At 38.0% G+C, this 16,317-nt stretch overlaps 1 long non-coding RNA gene across 1 annotated transcript in view; it reads right to left on the bottom strand.

Moving 5' to 3' along the window:
* Positions 1-13,677: 13,677 nt before the first annotated feature.
* The window catches only part of LOC124279508, a 3,166-nt gene continuing 526 nt past the window's right edge, over positions 13,678-16,317 (bottom strand). Inside the window, exon 2 of the long non-coding RNA XR_006899391.1 lies at positions 13,678-13,773. This is a non-coding gene — a long non-coding RNA (uncharacterized LOC124279508). The remainder of the gene's footprint in view (positions 13,774-16,317) is intronic.

The raw sequence follows: 16,317 nt of genomic DNA, 5'->3' as shown, positions 1-16,317 counted from the left end.
TGACCACCACAATTCGACTCTGAAATCACAGCATTGTCACATTATTCGTAGAGACAAGACGCCGAGGACAAACATGAAATGTATGCTTTGAAAACTACCTTTTCCTTCCGAAACCTAAACATGTTCCAATTCTTAGATTTATGTTATCAAATCACAATTTACAGAAACAGGACAATTAGATACAGGACGCTGGTACAACATTCTTTCAGTGAGTGAGTGAGTTTAGTTTTACGCCGCACTCAGCAATATTCCACTATATGGCGGCGGTCTGTAGACAATCCAAGGATCAACAGCATGAACATCGATCTACGCAATTGGGTTACGATGATGTGATAGTGACGAAAAGGTGGTTAGAATACACCGTGAAACTTGCGTGTAAGTGGTGCAGAATTGGCAAGACTGTGACTCCATATTAGAACACAAAACTATACTATATTGTGTTGGAAAGATACAGATGTATGCTCTGTCACACTGATGATATATTAGCAAGGTTAAATTGTTCCTATTAGTATTTATCATTTTATTGAAGGAAGTGAAAATGTAAATCCTTGCATATCAATTTCTTTTCTACAAAATTCATAAACACACTCCTACACACGCAGGGGTGTAACCCAAATGGTTCAAGCGTTTTCTCGTCGCGATTCACCACATGGGTACAGTGTGTACAATGGTGTTTCCCCTGCCATGATATTGCTGGAATATTGCTAAAACCACTAAGTCCTACATTCGCAAATATGTTCATGTATGTCCCACAAATATGAATACAATATTCATGAAATAGTACTCAGATTATGTAATACATTAACATACCTGAATATATTGGCATAGCTTTGATAATGGTTCCACAATTATGGTTCTGGTTATATATTCTTATCCTTACTAATTAGCTTAACCTTCTCTGGCCTTTTCAACTGATACAACAGGTTAACTCTCTTTGTTGTTTTACCCAAGTTAAATACTTCTCCAATAATATATATTAAATTGCAACACTACAATATTATATTTCGACAAAAATATTGATACACTAACACTGAACGACCTCTCCATTATTGGTTTGGTTGTTGTTTACTGCCGGACTTAGCAATATACCAGCTATATGACGGCTGTCTATAGATAATCGAGTGGTCAACAACATGAGCATCGATCTAGGCAATTGGGATACGATGACGTGTGTCAACCAAGTCAGCTAAACTGACCACCCGATCCCATTAGTCGCCTCTTACGAGCATGGTTTGCTGAAGACCAATTCTTATCCGGATCTTCACGGGCCCCTCGATTATTTGTTTATATAGCAACTGTACATATTTATGAAGAAACACATTATACATATTATGCATATTTGATGTCACTACGCTATACAAGTAGAAATACTACTTAACATGCCAAACAAAATCAATGAAATAATTTACTCAGTCCAAAGAGTTCATTTTTATAAGCAGACCCTATTTTTATATAAAATAAATATCTCCTGACGCGGACAAGGAATACTGAATAGTTTACATGGTGTGAAGTATGTAGTTTTGAAACTGGATTTGACGTCAATGTCCTTATAGTCATTGTACCCGTGTTGTAAATATCCTTTCTATCATAATCCATGCAATCTATTATCTATCATCTACCAACTATCGTCCACCAAAGTTTAAAGCAAACTCAATGCTGAGTATTTTTTTTCAATTCTAGCAAGTATTATGCACAACCATCCGTGGCTAAAGTGATGCTGGTGGTCCTGATCATATCCACGCATTGTCAGGAAACATCATATGGTACCACCTCTAACTCTACAGCAATAGACATCTTAATATGAACAGAACATAGTCATCTTCTTTTGAAATAGCATGGTCGACTCCTGTCTCTGGCATATTAATAAATATTGTAGAATATCACCGGCGTTACTTTTACGTATATTGCTTAACGAGCAAACGTCGAATGAACTGGAATGCACAGAGTACGGCATCTAAAATTGTTTGAATTATGGGCTATTCTCGAGTCCAACAGCAATTGCACCATTGTAAGATTGTACTATGCTGTAATCGTTTTCATATTTGTTCCTACAAGTTTTTGTCCATACGGGTTTGACAATACCAACGCAATAGACTACACCATCATACTTAACCAAAGACAATTTGGGAGAAAGAAATGCTCTAGTATGTTCAAGTTATGCTTAAAAACAAGTGTTTCGAACATGTTTTCTTGACAAAGTTAATTATAGGATGATGGATACTTGATCAAAGTGGTATTTGGTTACTACTTTGGAATGACAGTTCATTACATATATTCGTAATTATATTATTATGACTGTTTAAAGCTTCTTTATCCATGGAACCATATGTCAGTTTATTGATGAACGGATGCCAGCGTACCGTTTTAATTACGTTTCACTGCGACTTTCTTCTGTGTGAATTAGAAATAGGTAGATTAAATCGTACTCCAAAACTCCGATTTACGGATGTATGTGTTGATTATGTAATGTTGTCGAGGATGAGCTACATCTTTTATAGGTGAATTTTTTATCTATATAGATTTACGCGTTAATCAGATTTACGATTTCCGACAAACTCAGCATTTCGCGAAGATGAGCTTCTCTCACTTACGTGTCCTTTGTGCGGGATACTAGGTTTGTAAGACCCCTAACAGCACTAATTTCTCAAATCCGTGAAGATCCGTAAGTTAGAACTCGTCTTTGAGCAACCCGTGCTTGTCGTAAGAGGCGATTAACGGGATCGGGTGGTTAGGCTCGCTGACTTGGTTGACACATGTCATCGTATCACAACTGCGTAGATCGATGTTTATGCTGTTGATCACCGGATTGTCTGGTCCAGGCTCTATTTATTTCCAGACCGCCGCTATATAGCTGGAATATTGCTGAGTGCGGCGTTACACAACAAACGAAAACATGAACCAAAATTCAAATCTCAAATCTTCCAGCGTTCCCGGCGGCTTAATCTATATTATGTATGTCTGGATGTTCTTCCTTCATCTGCCTTTTCTTTTTATTTGGAAGTATGTGTTGTCTTGGGGCCCTTCGGCCTAGCTGATTTATAGAATATTTCTACAACCACCTTTTCACCATGAATAATGTGTGACACGATAATAAAATAATTGTCTTTTTCATCTTCTTTTAATTATGCCAAAGAAAGATGATTTAAAGGCTCTTAGATGACAAGTGTGAAAAGCCACCGAAGACGTATACAGTACAACCGGAAATTAGTGAGAATTTAAGATTGTACTTTTTTTCACTCATTACTCACGTATTAAATATGAATATTAGCAGAACATAATTCCAGATTCAAAGACAGGTGAATAGTTAGTATTTTGTCAAGTCACCATGGGAAGCAATGCAGGCTTCAATGCGGCGGGGCATACTACTGATCAAAGAAGTTAGAAAGTCGTGGTCCATGCTGTCTCAATATCGGACCACCGCTTCTTTCATTTCAGCAATATTTGTCAGAGTTTTCTTATTGACACTTTCCTTCATAAGTCCCCAAACATTTTCTATTGGATTTAGGTCAGGGTTATAGCTTGGCCAATCTAATAATGTCATATTTTGGGTCCGAAACCAGGCCTGAGAATGCTTTGAACGATGTTTTGGGTCGTTGTCCTGCTGGAAAATCCAAAATATTCCATAGAACACGTGAGCAGATGGAAGTAAATGTCCCTCGAGAATATCTGTGTACTGCTCACTGTTCATAATCCCTTCAAATACACAGAGGGGCGTTGCCCCTAACACAGATATGCCACCCCACACGTTAAATTTCGGACTGTACTTTGGGCGCTGATACAAAGGTTTTTCAGTTTGTTTGGTCCAGAATGTCAGTGTATTAGGAAACAGCCACGCCGAACGTTCATCTGAGAAAATCACATTGTCCCAGTTAAAATTTCTATGCTGTAAGCACCAGTTCAACCTTCGCTCCTTTTGTTCAGGTTTCATGATCGGTGATGGAATTCCTCGATCTTTCTGCCAACCCATTGCATGCAGCTCAGTTCTAATTGTCTCCTTACAGACAGCCACAGTTCCTCTATCAATCATATCCAGCTTTAAGTTTTCTAAACTCATTCGTTTGTTTTTAGAAATACCAAGCCGCCTCCTTTCACCGACAGTCAATTTTCTGGGCCTACCTGCGCCTCCCTGGTGCTCAATGCCATATCCATTGGCAATATTTTTCAAAACACGATAAACAGTGGACAAAGGGATGCCTGTTCTACTTGAAATCACTTTAGCTGATCTGATGTCCTTGTTATAATACTCTAAACTCAACTTCCTCTTCTCTAAATCATCCATACAAAGGGTAAACAAAGGGGGATAACTCTTCACAAACTAATGAAAAAGGATTAACGGAGTTGTCTCACTTGAATGAAACCAAGCACTTGATAGCTGGTCAAGGTTGTTTATACTAGAAATTCTAGAAATTCTCAATAATTTCTGGTCATACTATAACTGGGCTAACCAGAACTGGCCAAAGATATATGGTATGGTGTTGGCTGAGAATAATGTACAATGAATTTAAAGAGATTATACAGATTGAGTCGTATACTCCTCTGGTTCTGAACATACATTTTGTCGTCAACATTAGTTCAATAAATGCAGTTTATGTGCTGTCGCTATTTGTTGGACAATGAAAGTACTTGAAATTGTTGCAATCGAGATTGGAAGGTAATCATTACTAAACATGACATATATCGACGTCGGTTGCTATAAATGATCCCTAAATTATTATTAAAACTTAGGTCTTAGGTCGCTGTCTTCAGGTATGCATGTACCGTCCAAAACAAATGTCAGAAAGTGAATGTCATGAAGACGAGATTACCTGAATCACATATCACAAAGACTATGAAATGCATGTTCGAGATGGGAGACTGAATCATGAAACATATATGTGTATTTAAACTGGATTCATGAAACGGGAAGTGGTCATAAGGGTGAAACTCTACGGTATTTAGCAACAAGTTAAAAAAACCATCTTTAAATCGATGTGCCCATTTGCCGACGAAACAAAAATTAAACATATGTTCACCCACTTGGTGGGTGAGTAAACAACAGGGTCCGTAAGTAGGTCACGGCACTCCGCGAGATCTTACGTTGTATAGTACTTCGTAAGCCCGGTCTTACACAGGTTGTTGCTAAAGAAGTTGGGCAAGCCCTCAATACTATCTAAATATAAAGCTTTCGAACCTATCGGGCTTATACGAAAATATTGGCTAACAACGTTTCATATTTACCTTTTCAAATAGTCTCATAGTTGTCAGTTGACAGAAAGGATCCGATAATTAATTCTTGCGTAAATAACCCGATCTATTCAAATTCAGCCAACTATTAAGGCCGTCAACATCTTTGACAGCCAAGCATATTTTGTACACTTGGTTGGCTCATATTTGGCTGTCGCGCAATTTTGTCACCGGAAACCTGGTGCCGGACGTAGCGCCTCGCGAGACTTACGGGCCCTAATTAACACGAAACACAAGACAAAGTTTTACCAATATTTTATAACGATATGCATTATTGAAAACTGGAAATATTACAGACTAACTGACTACGTTCCTCAATCTTAAACCTGCCAAGGGTCACATTGATAACGAGCTTCGGTCCAACTGTAAATGACATAATCTCACGTTCACAATAACAACGTTATCGTAAGTTTTATCTGTAAACGCGATTATTTGCGATAGCTAGAATAAATATACATTACGGATGCCAGTCACAAATGGGGGTGGCTGTCTAGTAAATTCACTTAGGTAAGAAACTTTACTTTCTTTTACCATTGCTATTCCATATTAACTATAATCTATTGTAGATACCTTAACTATATGTTCCGACCCTTGGCGCAACGGTTAGGTCTATGTTGAACGTGGCGTCGTTTAATATATCTCACAATTACTCTGTATTACTGTTTAGGATTGTTTATTTGATAATGATCAACTCTACGTTGTTTTGTGGCTGTGGTAGATTGTATAGAGTTTGTCAGGTATCCTAACTATTGCATTACGTGCAAACACTATGCTGTTTAGTGACTGTTGTAGACTGTACATTGTATGAACACCCACTGGGGTGATGTCTAGATTGTATAGAGTGTGTCGGATATCCTAACTATTGCATTACGTGTAAACACGATGTTGTTAAGTGACTGTTGTAGACTGTACATTGTATGAACACCCACTGGGGTGATGTCTGGATTGTATAGAGTGTGTCGGGTACCCCAACTATTGCATTACGTGCAAACACTATGCTGTTTAGTGACTGTTGTAGACTGTACATTGTATGAACACCCACTGGGGTGATGTGTAGATTGTATAGAGTGTGTCGGGTACCCCAACTATTGCATTACGTGCAAACACTATGCTGTTTAGTGACTGTTGTAGACTGTACATTGTATGAACACCCACTGGGGTGATGTGTAGATTGTATAGAGTGTGTCAGGTATCCTAACTATTGCATTACGTGCAAACACTATGCTGTTTAGTGACTGTTGTAGACTGTACATTGTATGAACACCCACTGGGGTGATGTGTAGATTGTATAGAGTGTGTCGGGTACCCCAACTATTGCATTACGTGCAAACACTATGCTGTTTAGTGACTGTTGTAGACTGTACATTGTATGAACACCCACTGGGGTGATGTGTAGATTGTATAGAGTGTGTCGGGTACCCCAACTATTGCATTACGTGCAAACACTATGCTGTTTAGTGACTGTTGTAGACTGTACATTGTATGAACACCCACTGGGGATGTGATGTGTAGATTGTATAGAGTGTGTCAGGTACCCCAACTATTGCATTACGTGCAAACACTATGCTGTTTAGTGACTGTTGTAGACTGTACATTGTATGAACACCCACTGGGGTGATGTCTAGATTGTATAGAATGTGTCAGGTATCCTAACTATTGCATTACGTGCAAACACTATGCTGTTTAGTGACTGTTGTAGACTGTACATTGTATGAACACCCACTGGGGTGATGTTCAGATTGTATAGAGTGTGTCGGGTACCCCAACTATTGCATTACGTGCAAACAATATGCTGTTTAGTGACTGTTGTAGAATGTACATTGTATGAACGCCCACTGGGGTGATGTGTAGATTGTATAGAGTGTGTCGAATTGCCCTAACTATTGCATTACGTGCAAAACTACTATGCTGTTTAGTGACTGTTGTAGAATGTACATTGTATGAACGCCCACTGGATAATTTCGTGCTTTGAAGTTTACACAGATTCCCGAACGTTGGTTGGTTGAGAGAGCGGTCATGTGATCTAAACTTCAAGGTTCATTTCCCTTGAACCCTTCAAATCGTTCATACGTGTGTAAACATCGTTCATACGTGTGTGAACGTTTTCGAGCCGATCTGGGTCATGTGAACTTTTGCCGGAACTACTTTCCGGGTTTTCCCCAGGATACTCGATCGCTGTCCAGCTTGACGTAAACAAAATAAATCATTTGCATTCACACTCCTTTTAATTTATACATATCACTTACTTGTTTTTGTACGTAACAAAAAGCGCCAACTGAGCACAGTTTTGCAAAATCTGACCGACAACGCGTCCCACAACAAGTCCCAGCCAGTGCGACCTAATTTTCAAATTTCCGCTACGGTTTCAAGGACCCCCAATGATCTTGCTGCATTTGGTGATGCCAATTTAGCGAGCGATCCTGTTTCAAGTCACCCCAATTTTGGCAATGTCACTTCTTCACGACCAAACGGATTTCCAATTGCCGAGCATTGTTCCTTATCATAAGAGTTTAATCTCTCGCGGTTTTGCGGGTTCTGCCCCGTGATCTGTTTAAAAACTGCTCATTAAATTTCACAATAAACAATCACAAGTAAATAGAATACACCAACGAAACTGCTTCCCATTCGCCACGCCGCACAACTTCGAAGTCGCTCAATGTATTATTACGCGGTCAAACGAATCCGTCATAGTTTTATAGGTACAATGACAGTTTGTTAAAATGATATTGTTATTGATATTTGTTTCTGTTTGATAATTTTATTGATGTTATGCTTATTAAAGCAGTTTCAAACCTATTGACGAATTTGTTGTAATATTTTAAGGAATACTTTGAGAACTATTTCTTCAAGGGTTGGGATACATGTGTAAAAAATCGCCAAGTATACAAACATCGCTACAATACGGTCTTGAACAGAATGACATTACAACATTTTACAGGTATTAAAACACATCACTGTAAACAATGATCATGTAGAAGTGGGTAAAAACGTATGTGTAAACATCAAAGTGCGAAATTATAAGAATTGAATGTCACTTTGTGTGTTTGCACTGAAAAATGAACGATGTCAAAGCGTTGTTCAAACTCTCGTGTGAACTTCGTAAACTCGCTCGTTCACACGAGTTTGAACAACGCTTTGACATCGTTCATTTTTCAGTGCAAACGCACAAAGTGACATTCAATTCTTAAATAAACCATACCATTATTGATCGATTATGTGAAATCATCCTGTGACTGCTGTGTAATAAACTCCTTGTTTATTTTACTCAGGTGTTGTGTTGTGTGTGGGTTGGTATTGTCATACCTCTTGCCAAGCGAGCTAATTCCCCAACACTCGCGTTTTAACATATATATAAATAATATGTAGTGAGTGCTTTAAGTGAGTCTAAGCTTTGGATTGGCACAGTGTCGTAGTATATGTTTCAGTTCGGAGCTTAAGAACAAAGAAACCGTAACTCTTGAAGTAAATCCGAACGTGACGCAGCATGAAGTATTCAGCCAGAGGCAACTACATGTACAGTAATTTATGACAGGAATGTCACCAATGTTCTGACAGTGAAGGTAATTGATCTGCATGGAGGCCCCGTGTTCCATGTAAGGAAGTAATGACTTTTCGTCATCTATATTATGACTACACTTTGTGGTTGACAGTGACAGATATTCCTTCTATTGTCTTCGCAAATAGAGACCGAAGTGAAAATACCTTGATTGTAATGATCACACAAATGGAAACATCGCGAGAACGGAATATAATTTGATCATGTTCGGTAATGATGGTGCATACTAGATTAAGAAGAGACGAATGTTTTCTGTGGAGTCACGTTTCAAAATTCTTGTGTACAAGGGTATATTAGTAATGAGATAAACAAACATCAATGATGTTTTCATAGTGAATCATAATGAGGTATTTTGTCACGAAATAATAATTCCACGACACGGATCTTCTCCAACATGTTTCACTTTTATCTTCAGGAAGAAGTGATTACATCTGATCTTTCCCTGAAGATAAAAGTGAAACGTGTTGGAGAGGATCCGTGTCGTGGAATTATTTCAGAAATATCTTGAAATATGAATATGAGCAAGTCTTTGAACAAAGTTCATTTTCAAAGAAGATTTTCATTTGAACTTAGAAAGGTCTTCTTGAAACGATTCCGCAACATAAAACAATGATATTTCCAACGGGTAAGAAAATAACACACTTTATCCTTCCCTCTCCAAACGTGTTCTCCGAAATCACTTGTTAAAACCCTTTTGTATTATGGGCCATGGCTTTGAATACTCGAAATAAGTTTTCTGTCTGTCTGTCTGAAATCATGTCATTAAAATCTAAATAAGCTTCATGAATTGTTGATACAAATCCTCCACTGCTTGTTTCCAAATAACACGTTGTTAGTCAAGATTTGTTGGTATGAAAAGATTCTTAATATTCCACCTGAAGGGGTGGTGGGGTAGCCTCGTGGTTAAAGCGTTCGCTCGTCACGCCGAAGACCCAGGTTCGATTCTCCACATGGGTACAATGTGTGAAATCCAATGCTTTTGGTGGAATAGTGCTGAAATCGGCGTAAAACTAAACTCACTCATTCGCTCTAACCAGGTGATCGCGTACTCACTCCACCTGAACATATTTGAAATTCAGTGCGTCATCATTTTCTTCAAAGAAGCAAATCTAATAAGTATACCATAATAGGTGTGTAATATTAACACTTTGAAAACACTTTGGTAATCTGAAAATGTTACCTGCAGACAGATAAGACAAAATATTATGGATGTCAACTTCTTCTTTATTGTACAATAAAGAAGTTGACATCCATAATATTTTGTCTTATATATGACTAAGCCATCTGAAACTGGGACATATACTGTGCAGAGCTAGGTCCCTTAACACTAACATGGAATGCTGTTCGAAGACAAAGGAGTAGCTTGCTTTACACAAAATAAGTAACTGTGACTGATCACCATCGCCACACCATCGATCACCCTGTTTCATTAGGCTAACACGCCCATATAGAGCAATGGATGCTTGTTTGATAAAACTTGTTTGTTAACAGTGTCAGCATCTACATCTATGACAATAAAGAAGTTGTCAAATCTCATTAGGCTAACACGCCAATATAGAACAATGTATGCTTGTTTGACAGAACTTGCTTGATAACAGTGTCAGCATCTACATCTATGACAATAAAGAAGTTGTCAAATCTCATTAGGCTAACACGCCCATATAGAACAATGTGTGCTTGTTTGATAGAACTTGCTTGATAACAGTGTCAGCATCTACATCTATGACAATGACAATAAAGAAGTTGTCAAATCTCATTAGGCTAACAGGCCTATATAGAGCAATGGATGCTTGTTTGATAGACATTGTTAGCATAACATTGTCACGTCACATCTATTGCAATAAAGAAGTTGTCAAATCTCATTCGGCTAACAGGCCTATATATAGCAATTGATGTTTGCTTGACAACATTGTCAGCATCTACACCGTAACGTCACATTTATTGCAATAAAGAAGTTGTCAAATCTCATTAGGCTAACACGCCTATATAGAGCAATGGATGCTTGTTTGATAGAACTTGCTTGATAACAGTGTCAGCATCTACATCTATTGCAATAAAGAAATTGTCAAATCTCATTAGGCTAACAGGCCTATATAGAGCAATGTATGCTTGTTTCACAGAACTTGCTTGATAACATTGTCAGCATCTACACACAAACGTCACAATCTCATTAGGCTAACAGGCCCATGTATAGCAATTGATGTTTGCTTGACAACATTGTTAGCATCTACACCGTAACGTCACATTTATTGCAATAAAGAAGTTGTCAAATCTCATTAGGCTAACAGGCCCATATAGAGCAATGGATGCTTGTTTGATAGAACTTGCTTGATAACAGTGTCAGCATCTACATCTATTACAATAAAGAAGTTGTCAAATCGCATTAGGCTAACAGGCCCATATAGAGCAATGGATGCTTGTTTGATAGAACTTGCTTGATAACAGTGTCAGCATCTACATCTATTGCAATAAAGAAATTGTCAAATCTCATTAGGCTAACAGGCCTATATAGAGCAATGTATGCTTGTTTGATAGAACTTGCTTGATAACAGTGTCAGCATCTACATCTATTACAATAAAGAAGTTGTCAAATCGCATTAGGCTAACAGGCCCATATAGAGCAATGGATGCTTGTTTGATAGAACTTGCTTGATAACAGTGTCAGCATCTACATCTATTGCAATAAAGAAATTGTCAAATCTCATTAGGCTAACAGGCCCATATAGAGCAATGGATGCTTGTTTGATAGAACTTGTTTGATACACAGTGTCAGCATCTACATCTATTACAATAAAGAAGTTGTCAAATCTCATTAGGCTAACAGGCCCATATATAGAGCAATGGATGCTTGTTTGATAGAACTTGTTTGCATAACAGTGTCAGCATCTACATCTATTACAATAAAGAAGTTGTCAAATCTCATTAGGCTAACAGGCCCTATATAGAGCAATGGATGCTTGTTTGACAAGAACTTGCTTGATAACAGTGTCAGCATCTACATCTATTGCAATAAAGAAGTTGTCAAATCTCATTAGGCTAACACGCCTATATAGAGCAATGGATGCTTGTTTGATAGAACTTGCTTGATAACAGTGTCAGCATCTACATCTATTGCAATAAAGAAATTGTCAAATCTCATTAGGCTAACAGGCCTATATAGAGCAATGGATGCTTGTTTCACAGAACTTGCTTGATAACATTGTCAGCATCTACACCCAAACGTCACAATCTCATTAGGCTAACAGGCCCATGTATAGCAATTGATGTTTGCTTGACAACATTGTTAGCATCTACACCGTAACGTCACATTTATTGCAATAAAGAAGTTGTCAAATCTCATTAAGCTAACAGGCCTATATATAGCAATTGATGTTTGCTTGACAACATTGTTAGCATCTACACCGTAACGTCACATTTATTGCAATAAAGAAGTTGTCAAATCTCATTAAGCTAACAGGCCTATATATATATAGCAATTGATGTGTTTGCTTGACAACATTGTTAGCATCTACACCGTAACGTCACATTTATTGCAATAAAGAAGTTGTCAAATCTCATTAAGCTAACAGGCCTATATATAGCAATTGATGTTTGCTTGACAACATTGTTAGCATCTACACCGTAACGTCACATTTATTGCAATAAAGAAGTTGTCAAATCTCATTAAGCTAACAGGCCTATATATAGCAATTGATGTTTGCTTGACAACATTGTTAGCATCTACACCGTAACGTCACATTTATTGCAATAAAGAAGTTGTCAAATCTCATTAAGCTAACAGGCCTATATATAGCAATTGATGTTTGCTTGACAACATTGTTAGCATCTACACCGTAACGTCACATTTATTGCAATAAAGAAGTTGTCAAATCTCATTAAGCTAACAGGCCTATATATAGCAATTGATGTTTGCTTGACAACATTGTTAGCATCTACACCGTAACGTCACATTTATTGCAATAAAGAAGTTGTCAAATCTCATTAAGCTAACAGGCCTATATATAGCAATTGATGTTTGCTTGACAACATTGTTAGCATCTACACCGTAACGTCACATTTATTGCAATAAAGAAGTTGTCAAATCTCATTAAGCTAACAGGCCTATATATAGCAATTGATGTTTGCTTGACAACATTGTTAGCATCTACACCGTAACGTCACATTTATTGCAATAAAGAAGTTGTCAAATCTCATTAAGCTAACAGGCCTATATATAGCAATTGATGTTTGCTTGACAACATTGTTAGCATCTACACCGTAACGTCACATTTATTGCAATAAAGAAGTTGTCAAATCTCATTAAGCTAACAGGCCTATATATAGCAATTGATGTTTGCTTGACAACATTGTTAGCATCTACACCGTAACGTCACATTTATTGCAATAAAGAAGTTATATCAAATCTCATTTTAGCAACCGTAACGTAACAGTTGTCAAATCTCATTAAGCTAACAGGCCTATATATAGCAATTGATGTTTGCTTGACAACATTGTTAGCATCTACACCGTAACGTCACATTTATTGCAATAAAGAAGTTGTCAAATCTCATTAAGCTAACAGGCCTATATATAGCAATTGATGTTTGCTTGACAACATTGTTAGCATCTACACCGTAACGTCACATTTATTGCAATAAAGAAGTTGTCAAATCTCATTAAGCTAACAGGCCTATATATAGCAATTGATGTTTGCTTGACAACATTGTTAGCATCTACACTGAAACGTCGCATCTATTGCAATAAAGAAGTTGTCAGTCCATAAAACGTGTTTCCTCTTAACTGATTAACCACTGTAATTAAATAAATCGACGAAGTATTTTGTTCCAACACATGTCCATATGATCTTAGGGTAAACTACATATAATCCTTTGTCATTTGTATGTGCAACAAACCAGCAATAAGAATTAAGACTTGTTTTATTCAAAGTTTTAGAAGCATTTCCGTAAATGTAGCAGCATCTGTAACTGCTTCACTTCATCTTTCATAATCCATCTCTGCAAAGAAAGACACAGGAGAGGTGTTGAGTGTTTAATAGGGGAGGTATTGACAGAAAACGCTGTCACCTAAATAATGCAATCTTTGGATTTTCTGAAGTTAAAATAACATCAACGCTAATTTGTTTTGTTTATTTCCTTATAATAAGATATACATAATGGATTCTCGACTAGACAAACCGATGACTGATATTATGATAACATCCACCTTGTCGGATACGATGACACCGAATCGAGCAGGACACTGACCACCTGACCCATGACTTGGCTCCCATGACAATGTTGTGAAGTTCATTCTGGCCCAAAGGTTGAAAAACATTTAGGACTGTTAGATATATTGTAGGTTTAGGTAATCGTAACTTATATTCTGTGATGGTACCCTTATCTTCGAGAACCCTCGAACAAGTTCGAAATATGTCTCACCCTTGAAGGTCCGGGTTAGAATAGTAATCTCCAGCAACCCATGCTTGTCGTAAGAGGCGACTAACGGGATCGGGTGGTCAGGCTCGCTGACTTGGTTGATACATGTCATCGGTTCCGAATTGCGCATCGATGCTCATGCTGTTGATCACTGGATTGTCTGGTCCAGATTCGATTATTTACAGACCGCCGCCATATAGCTGGAATATTGCTGAGTGCGGCGTAAAACTAAACCCACTCACTCGAACTATGTCTATTAAGCTTTAACTCTTTCTAAACTGTCTAATTTGAAGCATTGTCATTATGAGTAAGTAAGTGAAGTTTCAAGCTACCCCAGTTCAATCTAAAACTTCCCTGGTTATATAACAACATGTAGGCTTAATGTTGCAGAAAGAAATCTTAGATCCACAGGCACGGATATGGATCGGGAAAAATAATCGGGCAGATTCGAAACAACTATAATTGACTTTCGATAACTTTGTTTCAAGTAAACAAGTTGTCAAATTGCACGATTGTTGTCATGCCAACGATGTGTTAAATGCCATACGTACACCCGAGGGTGTTATCTGCATACTTACATCCAAGGGTATGTTACATGTGATACTTACAGCTAAGGATGTGTTACATGCCATACTTACAGCCAAGGATGTGTTACATGCCATACTTACAGCCAAGAATGAATTACATGCCATAAATACAGCCAAGGTTGTGTTAAATGTCATGCTTACACCCAAGGATTTTTCACATGTCATACTTACAGCCAAGGATGTGTTACATGCCATACTTACACCCAAGGATGTGTTACATGCCATACTTACAGCCAAGAATGAATTACATGCCATAAATACAGCCAAGGTTGTGTTAAATGTCATGCTTACACCCAAGGATTTTTCACATGTCATACTTACACCCAAGGATGTGTTACATGCCATACTTACAGCCAAGGATGTGTTACATGTCATATTTACACCCAAGGATGTGTTACATGTCATACTTACACCCAAGGATGTGTTACATGTCACACTTACACCCAAGGATGTGTAACAATGCATGCTTACACCCAAGGATGTGTTACATGCCATACTTACACCCAAGGCTGTGTTACATGTCATACTTACACCCAAGGATGTGTTACATGTGATACTTACACCCAAGGATGTGTTACATGTCATATTTACACCCAAGGATGTGTTACATGTCATACTTAAACCCAAGGGTGTGTTACATGTCATACTTACACCCAAGGATGTGTTACAATGCATGCTTACAACCCAAGGATGTGTTACATGTCATACGTAAACCCAAGGATGTGTTACAATGCATGCTTACACCCAAGGATGTGTTACATGCCATACTTACACCCAAGGATGTGTTACATGTCATACTTACACCCAAGGATGTGTTACATGTCATACTTAAACCCAAGGGTGTGTTACATGTCATACTTACACCCAAGGATGTGTTACAATGCATGCTTACAACCCAAGGATGTGTTACATGTCATACTTAAACCCAAGGATGTGTTACAATGCATGCTTACACCCAAGGATTTTTTACATGCCATACTTACACCCAAGGATGTGTTACATGCCATACTTACACCCAAGGATGTGTTACATGTCATATTTACACCCAAGGATGTGTTACATGTCATACTTACACCCAAGGATGTGTTACATGCCATACTTACACCCAAGGATGTGTTACATGTCATACTTACACCCAAGGATGTGTTACATGTCATATTTACACCCAAGGATGTGTTACATGTCATACTTACACCCAAGGATGTGTTACATGCCATACTTACACCCAAGGATGTGTTACATGTCAAACTTACACCCAAGGATGTGTTACATGCCATACGTACACCCAAGGATGTGTTACATGTCATATTTACACCCAAGGATGTGTTACATGTCATACTTACACCCAAGGATGTGTTACATGCCATACTTACACCCAAGGATGTGTTACATGTGATACTTACACCCAAAGATGTGTAACAATGCATGCTTACACCCAAGGATGTGTTACATGTCATACTTACACCCAAGGATGTGTTACATGCCATACTTATACCCAAGGCTGTGTTACATTCACACTCATACCCAAGGGCGTGTT

Source organism: Haliotis rubra, unplaced genomic scaffold (assembly GCF_003918875.1).
Source record: "Haliotis rubra isolate DU_JTF1 unplaced genomic scaffold, ASM391887v1 Scf250, whole genome shotgun sequence".
Lineage (NCBI taxonomy): Eukaryota > Metazoa > Mollusca > Gastropoda > Lepetellida > Haliotidae > Haliotis > Haliotis rubra.
This window is presented reverse-complemented; position numbering and strand designations above follow the sequence as displayed.